The 9,039-nt window shown below is 40.1% G+C and overlaps 1 long non-coding RNA gene across 1 annotated transcript in view; it reads left to right on the top strand.

The window, feature by feature from the left end:
* LOC116688107 (uncharacterized) overlaps positions 1–8,766 on the top strand; it is a 17,658-nt gene extending 8,892 nt beyond the window's left edge. The window contains exon 3 of the long non-coding RNA XR_004331710.1: positions 8,687–8,766. This is a non-coding gene — a long non-coding RNA (uncharacterized LOC116688107). The remainder of the gene's footprint in view (positions 1–8,686) is intronic.
* Positions 8,767–9,039: the final 273 nt, after the last annotated feature.

The following is a 9,039-nucleotide window of genomic DNA, read 5'->3' as shown; positions in this document are numbered from 1 at the left end:
CTCTCTCTTTCTGTTGGTTGTCTCTCTGTTTCTCCCCATCGGTTTTGCTCTCCGTCCTGGTGTCTTTTCCCCTGTCTTTTTCGTTCCCGGTGTCCGTCTGTCTTGTCCTTTGTGTCTCTCTCGCTTTGTTCTGTTTGTTTGTCTCCCGCTCTCTGTCACTGTCTCTCTTTCTAGGTGCGTCTTGTGTTCCCTGTGTCTGTCATGCTCTCTGTGCCTTTTTCTCTCCGTGCCGCCGCTTCTCCTGTGTCCCTACCCTCGTCCTCTTGGCTTTCTCTCTGGTCCTCGCTCGCCACCTTTTTCCAGTCTGTTCTGAACTTCCTTGTACCCGCTATTAGCTCTTTCTTGTCTGGTCCTTTGTCCCATCCCTCTCTCATTCCCTCCTCCTTGGTCCCTCTCTCGCTCCTTTTTCCTCAGTCCCTTTCTCGCTCCCTCGTTAGTTTCCCTCCTTGCTCGGGTCCTTTGTCCATGCTCCCCTGTGTCCTGTCCCCAGTGCTAAGGTTTGCCTCTGTCCCCAGGTTCTTCTGCCCTTGGTTTCCGTCCCTTGGCCCCTGTTTTCCAGTGTCTTCCGCTCGTGTTTTTTGTTCCTTTTGGGGTTTTTGTTTTTGACATCTGGGATCTGTCTTTGGGGGGGGGGGGGTACGTGTGGTTTGGGGTTTTGTTGGGGGTATTTTCCCGTTTGGCTTCCCTGTGTTTTGTCTGTTTTTTCCCCAGTCCTGTGTGGTTCTGCTTGTGATTCCCGGTAAGTGTCTGTTTGTTTACTTCCTGTTATTTTGATAGTCAGCTTCCTGTCTTGTTGTGTCTAGGCTTGTCTAGCTTCACTTTGTTTGTGATTGTCCAGCCCACCTAATGTGATTCACCGATGTCACCTGTTCCCCGTTACCCATTACCTCCTGTATTTAACCCCAGTGTTCTTTGTCTCTTGTTGGATCATTCTAGTTTTTGTTGCTGTTTGCTGTGTCCTGTGACCTGTCAGCATTGCCAGTTCATGTGGTATGTTTGTTTTTCTCCTGCCTTCCCGACTGTGACTGCTTGTTCCTGTTTTTCTCGTGACGTTTACCCTGCCTTGCCATCGCCTCCCCCGTTTTGGATTGTGGATTCTTGGATTTGGTTTTGTTCCCTGTGTTGGTTGGACTGTTAACTGCAATAAACTCTGCTTTTATTCTCTCCTACTGCTCTGCATTTGGGTCCTCCTTCCTGCACCATAACAGAAAGAAAATATCTGTAGAAAACTGCACTTTCAAATGTAACTGTCATTCTTCAAAAGTGGTGCCTTTTATATTCAATTTAATCTTTAATTTGTTGGAAATAATTGTATTTGTTTTAAATTCCAAGAAGCAATTTGTTGTATTTTAGCCGAATACTGAAAGCAGCAGAAATGCAGAACTGAGTATAGTTCTATTTCTGTTCAATATCTGTACAAGTAAGGTCGTTATTGTGATATTCAACGTTATCGCATGTTTCCCTCATGTCGTGCAGCTCTACTTAAAAGTTTATGAAATGATCGTAGATGTTGTATTGGAAATTTTAGTCTGCAAAGTTAGTTACTGCAGCTGTCAAATGAATGTGGAGTAAAAAATAGCATTTAGGCTTATGACCCAAATTAAGATACAATACAAGTTTGCAAAAGCAATAAATGGAAATCATAACTATTTACAAATTGGTTAGTTACAACTTATTAAACTATGCTTTATTTAAAAGTTTTTATTTTATTTTTCAGTTAACCCTTATTCAATAAAGACAATGACAAGAACAATAATCACGTGGGAGAAATTAGGGATGCACAGTTGACCGCAATTTTAGCAAAATCGCAACATGGACGAGTGCAATAACCAAATCACGGGGGGGCTATTTGTTAAAGGCAAAATATGTGTCAAACCATTCTGAATTAAGTACTGGTGGTGCTGCAGAGATGTCCTGGCCTACAGATCGTATCCTATCCCATTTTTTATCTTTAATACATTTCAATGAAAATGAGAATAATGACACAAAAATGATCATTCCCTACGCGCAGACAAGTACCAACCAATTTATTCACTATTGTGCAAATGAAAGCTATAAAATTAGATGGAGTGTCTTACTCAGTCTTAATTTTACGTTCTTTTGAAGGTTATTCCAAATGAGGGGAGCCACACACATTAAAGCTTTCTTTCCCAGTTCAATCCGTACACTTGGAACATAAAACAAGACCATATCTTATGATCTTAGACTGTTACTACAGTCAGATTTCTATGTAGTCAGAGTTTAAATATACAATGCTAGTTTAATTGCTGTATAGACACGTATCAACGGCCGAGCCTACCTAAGGTCAGGGTTAGCCAACAACCCTGGGGTAAAATGAAGAAAGTACATATGCATTACAATACAATTACAATTTTTAAAAAAAACTCAGCACACTGTTATTTGCATCTACGTGCTGCGTTGTGCCGATTAAAGTGGAGTTTGGAATCCATGGAACTCCAAAGATTAGCTAAACCTAAACTGGACTTAAACCTAGACTTTGACTTGTTGGGAAATCAAACAAACAGCCATTCCATGCGAACCCATCCCTCTTCAAAATGACTGCTGCTGTCTGAAGTCACACGCAAAAGCCCCCCCCCCAACTCAGTCTCCCAGAGGTCATTCCTAATGCTGTGTCAGAAGCTATGTTTCCATCCACATGTTTTTATGCAAATTAAGTGATATTGAATGAAAGATGCCTTATGGAAACAGTAAAATTCGATGGAATTTCATGAATATCGACTCAAGGGGAATACGTTCAGCCTCATCGGAATTTATCTTGATCGATACACGGCGTATGCGATAAACGCTGATGGAAACGTTATTATTTGAACTCGTGAAGGAAATGGCCGACAAAGGTCAGGACAAGCCGTGGGACTTCCTCCGGAGTCAACAGAAGGCGCTCAAACAGCGAGACATGTCTTCTATAAGAGTTGTCTTGCAGCGGACGGAAAATAAAAGGCAAGTTGCACCGGCATCGTCATAGCGATGTGTTGATAGCGTCGTTGTTTTCTTATTATAGCTTGATATGTCGTTATCAGCTGGCACATAAGCACTATTTATTTTATTTTACCTTTATTTAACCAGAAAGAAAAACTCATTGAGATTAAAAATCTCTTTTCCAAGAGTGTCCTTGCCAAGATGAGCAGCAGCACAAACAACAAGGTTGCAGACATATAACAAATAACATATATCATGAACATAAAACATAAAACACTTTATGCTGTTAATAAATAGTGAGTAACAAGGTCATAAAATATCTAAATTTCAACACTAGTGAATAACAAGGATCGTCAGAATAATCAATCACAACATCTCCAGCCAGTGTGTTCAGCCTCCATGTCATTTAAAAGTACTTTAAAAGCAGCCAGTGAAACCATCTCCTGAAGATTCAGGACAATTTGCAGCTGATTCCGAGCATAGGGGGCCGCGTACTTAAACGCCCCTTTTCCTAATTCAGTCCGGACTTGAGGGACAGATAACAGTGATGAGTCATCAGAACGAAGACAATATCTTCCTGTACCTTTCTTTATGATGTAGGTTTGAAGGTATGGGGGAAGCAGACCAAGCATAGCCTTATAAATTAGAGTGTACCAGTGATTAAGTCTACAACTTAACTATTACAACTTGTCCCATGTTGATCATGTGTTGGTAGACGGCGCGATCCATTTTAGAAAAACTTTATTCGCAAACGTTTGCTTGAATGTTGTGCGATTCGGTGCGAAAATGAATGGAAACACCTTAAAATGTCTAAAATCCATTTGATGTACCAGTTGATCGCAAAACAGCATGTGATTTCATTACCACAGGTTTTTATTTGCTTTAAAGCCTTTGGATGGAAACCCGCTTTCACCAGCTTTATTCGCATTAGTTTTTTTTTTACCGAACTTCAGATAATTTGATTGACAAGTAGATGGAAACTAAGCTAGTGTCAGAGAATTTCCCATTGGAAATTTACAACTTCTTACCTCCAAACATTCCAGGGGCACAACGCCAAACATGAATAAAAAACATGGCTGACCATGACAAACTGATGTTTCTTTGGCAATTTATTTCACGACACGTTTATGCTTGGAAATGTATTCAATAAACATTGTCTTATTCAAATACAGGCAAATATTAGTTTGCGTTGCCTTTTAGTTGAACATTTACCATTTACAATATGCACATCCATGGTTGCTGATATTGTTGTGTGACGTCAGACAACTCCTACTACATAAAGTCGGCGTAGATGGATTTGAATCAAATTTACAAGTAGGAACAAGTAGAACAACTTTGAATGGCATTCCGTTGTACTTTTTTTCTAATAGGAATCTGAATTTTTCAAGTTCCGAGTTGTCCGAAAGGCAACTTGTGTGTTGTGACAGAAGCATCCCTGTGAAGGCAACAACTTGCTATGCTTCTTGGCTGGTTAGTTCGTTTTAGTTTTAAGAACTTTTGATCGTCACACTTTATTTTAAAGACATGTCACGGCTGGAGGAAACCCCATTGCAACAGTGATGAACCGACAAAGGACGTGGACCAGTATATGTGTGGAGAGAATGGAGGATGAGAGAAGGAATGAGATGCAGGTGAGGAGGAGGCGGAGCTGATTAGTGTGGTGGGAACAGGTGTGTGGATGGGCGTGGCAGTCGGGTGACGTGGAAAGGAGGGAAAGTCCGAAGGCAGGTTGGATGGAGGCAGAATGTAGATGTGGTTTGGGGAATATGTGGAGGAAGATAAGGGAAGGAGAGACAGACTGCTACAAGATGTATGTGGAATATCATGGCTTAATAAAATTGTATTTTTTTCTGATTGTTGTGTTACATAGCCCAACCCTTGTCGCTCTCCAGCAGGGCTGTCCGCTCGCCGTCAGTTCTCAGCCTTCTAACAATGAGTTATGGAAACATCCATGTGTGATCTAATGATCTTTCAGCCTGTTGGTGCTATGACATGTCTGCCCTCCATTCAACCCCTCTGCTGTGATCTGGTGTTTGTTACCAAAAGGCTTGAAAAAACAAATGTTCAAAAATGCAAACTACGCAGTGCCTTTTGTTTGGGATTGAGGGGAGGTCTCCGGTCCGAGTGGATGTAAAAGAAAATTAAGAAAATAATTATGGGAAATGCATGTGTTTGCACAGCGCATGAAAGCTCTGAGACGAGGGAGGGCAACCGGTCGAATAGGTCCAAATTTATTCCCCTTCATATTTTATCTTCTGCCTTTGAAACCTTGGGAAAACAATGGCAGGGAAACACTGCGGAAAAGGTCGAGTGTGAGACACACGCAGACTGTACTGATTTTATTATCAACAAAATGCCTCTAAGAAAGACTTAGAAACAGGATTTACTTCATCATTCTCACTTATACATTTCCTCCATTATAGTCATTTGCACTAGGCTAATAGTAAACAAACTACATTTTTCAAATTACCTTAATTTGCCAAAATGTAAATATACTGTGTGGATTTTATTAAACATGCACAGCAAATTCATGATGCGGTACTGAAATCAAAAAATGCACTTCTGTCCTTCTCCTCTTCCTGCACCCAATGCACGATTGACATCATCGCTGCACAGATGATGCACATGCCTTTTGTTACAGGTGATGGTTGAAACATTGGAATGGTATGAAAATAATCATGAGGTTTAAACAGGAAGAACGCCTGCGTTCATACGACAGCGGCTGCGGCGTAGGGACATCAGGGCCAAAAAATGACACATTATGGAACAGTTTATTTATGTTTGGTTTTAACATGCAAATCCTTTGAAAGCCCAGTGAAAACAATAACAGACATTTTGCTGGAACAAAGACTTGGGTAAATGTTCTGAAGGATAGTATTGTGCACTAAATCAAACGCTCAGGATGCCAGCCGCAAGGAGTCCAAGTTGTGTCTCGTTTTGACAAAGCCCGCGCATGACATTCTGGAAACTGTTCTACACTCTGGAACGGCATGGAGAATGGCTTTTCCCTGTTTACGGAGGAATCCTCTTCCAGCCGTACGCTTCCCGGCCTGCAGCCACAGAAGGTCTTGGAGATGCGAGCGGTGAAGGGTTTCAGCCCGGTGTTGTCTCCCAGACGACCTGGAAATTTAAAATGAAAAACCTTTTTATCAAGGTCACAGTCGTCTTTTTCAACCCTTTTGTTGGTTTCCCCCTCCCCGATGATTGTCACTTTTTCAAAGATTGTTGACTTTTCCTGAGCCTTTTGAATTTTGTGTTGGTTTTTCCCCAAATTTTTAAAGTTATTTTTTGTTACATCTGTCACTTTTTTGACATCTTTTCATATTTCTGTCACTCAATTTGACACTTGTTCCAATTTTAGTCACTTTCTTTGACATTTTTGTTACCATTTCTACATCTTTTCACTCTTTGTCCCTTTATTTGACATTTGTTTACAGTTTTGTCACTTTTTTGACATTTCTGTTACTTTTTCAACATCTTTTCCCCTTTTTGTCAATTAATTTGACATTTGTTCACATTTTAGTCACTTTTTTTTTACATTTTTGTTACTTTTTCTGCATCTTTTCACATTTTAGTCACTTTATTGACATTTTGTCATCTTTTGCCAATTTTTTTTCTCTCCAAATGCTATAATATTGTCTAAAAACATACAAATTCAATGAAAGTAGTGAACTGATCATTTATTTCACTTGTGAGGAGTGTTGTTGGGAACCATCCACGTTCCTTTTTTTTTAAATTTGTTTGAAAGAAACCCAAATTTCTGATATAAAAACTTTTTGGAAAGGGGTCAAATTTGACCCGAAGACAACAGGAGGGTTTATTATACTTTATTAATCCCACAAGGGGATAAGCAAAACACTTCTGCTACCAGCATCACTCAAGCTCACTGATTAAAGGAATGGTTTGACCTTCATTCACTTTCTTGCCAAGAGTTAGATTAAAAAGATCTGTACCTCTGTGTTTGTAATGTAAAAGCTACAGACAGCAGCCACTTTAGCTTAGCATAGGAAACTGGTCAAACAGCTAGCCTGGCTGTGTCCGAAGGTAATAAAACCCACTGCCAGTACCCGTGAAGCTCACTAATTAACTATTTATATCGAATTTGTAGGCGTGAGGTTTACTTTGGGACAAAGCCAAGTTAGATGATACCCTGTTTCAAGTTGTTATGCTATCTGCAAGAAAGCAAATAAGTCTATTTCCAAAATGTTGGACTATTTGTGAAAGCACAATATAATATTTTTGTAGCTGTGTGTCATTTTTTTTCATTTAGAAATGATATTCACAAGCTTGTTGCTGAATTTTTGTGCCGTTTTGTCCTGGGCAGCTGCCGTACAGAGGGTTTTTAGGGCTTATTTTTACTGAAAGCAGCTGCCTGCTGCGGTTTAACCCTCATGTTGTCCTTGGGTCAAATTTGACCCGTTTTCAGTTCTTTTCTTTTTTTTGCACAAAAACTGGGTTAAAAATAAGCGTTGAAAATGTCAACATTAAAAATGTCAAAAAACCTTGGCAAAAACATGAAAAAATGCACCCTCAACTTTGAAAAAGTGACAAAAATGTCGGAAAAAGCGATAATAACGTTGAAAAAAAGTGACCGACACCTTTTTTTTTTCATGTGGACGGGAAGACAACCCAAGGGTTAAGACAGCGCTTTGAGAGCGCTGAGACTGAATCCAAACAGTAAAGTCGGGGTCTAAAAAAATCCAACAATGAGCGGAAAGATGCTAGCGCAACAAAGCCTACTTCAGAGTTGACACTTTCACATGACATGTCATTTTATTTTTGTATGAAAAAACATATGAATTATAGCCCCATTAAATATAAAGGGGTGGCTCCCCAAGCTGCAGGCTGGTACATTGACCTCCCATGCCCCGGACAGCCCTTTTAATGAAACCCTGGGATATTTGTCACCTGAGTCCATTACTTGCAGCTCAAATTCTCCTGTTGTGAATGAAAGGCCGAGACTTGGGCTGTGCCCTCGTGCACGTAGGCTCCCCTGCTTTGTGATTCTCACGAGTCAGTGTCTATCACCAGCCTTTGTGTTGCTTCTTGCTCTCAAGTAGCTGGGAGTGCAGTAGGAGCTCACAGTTTCCAATTAATGATCTGTGTGTACCTGGTGTCAAATCAGTGAGCCACACCTGTAAAACACCTGTTTACCTTGTAAAATATTCAAACTTGAATAAAGTTCTAGATATCCCAGTAGAGGTTTTAATTTGGGATGTATGCTGAAATGGGTGTTTATGTGCCTTAAACAAGATTGGCAACAACACCTGGAATTGACACTGGAAGTGCCTCCTCCCATAGCCTATGACACCTCAGCTTATTAGTGCATGAGAAATTAATTGTTTGTAACTGACAGGCATGGTTTTCATTATTAAAAAAACCTTTGCATAAAATAAGAGAAAGACCGAGTTTGCATTTTTTTATTTGCCTGACTGACGTGGTCAGTGTCAAACCCAAAAGTGAAATACTCATATGGTGATTTCAAGAAACAAATGTTTTTTCATGGTCTGGTATGTGTTACGAGGTAGGGCACTGACACGGGTGGTGGTTAAACCGCAAAGGGTTAGGTGATATATGAAAAAATAATCACAATGGGTAGAGTATGGAATTTTATTTTTTTATTTCTTTATGAAAGAAAGAACTTCTTTTGACATGTTATTCCCATTATTGCAGAGTTCCATCTGTATGGTTTATATAAAGCTACAGCCAGTAACCGGCTAGTTTGACTTAGCACAAAGACTGGAAAGAGGGTTGTAACACAATCCACCTACAAGCACCTCTAAAGCTCACCAATTAACATGTTATATCTTCTTTGTTTAATCTGTGCGAAAACTGAATTGTACAAATTGAACAAAGCCAATATCTTAGGGGTACAGTAACCAGTGATCTTTACAAGTGCTAGTAAGTGGATTTTATTTCCATTGAACAGAGCCAGAGCAGCTGTTTCCCTGTTTCCAGTTTTAATGCTAAGCTACGCTAAGCTATCCAGCTACTGGCTGGAACCTCATATGTACTGTAGGGACATTGGACTGGTATCGATCCCAGACTGTATAAAATATGGACGCAGTATCTGTGACGTCACCAATAGGTTTCAAGTTGTGA

The sequence above is a fragment of the Etheostoma spectabile genome, chromosome 4 (assembly GCF_008692095.1).
Source record: "Etheostoma spectabile isolate EspeVRDwgs_2016 chromosome 4, UIUC_Espe_1.0, whole genome shotgun sequence".
Lineage (NCBI taxonomy): Eukaryota > Metazoa > Chordata > Actinopteri > Perciformes > Percidae > Etheostoma > Etheostoma spectabile.
Note: the sequence above shows the minus strand (reverse complement) of the source record. Positions and strands in the feature narration are given on the sequence as shown.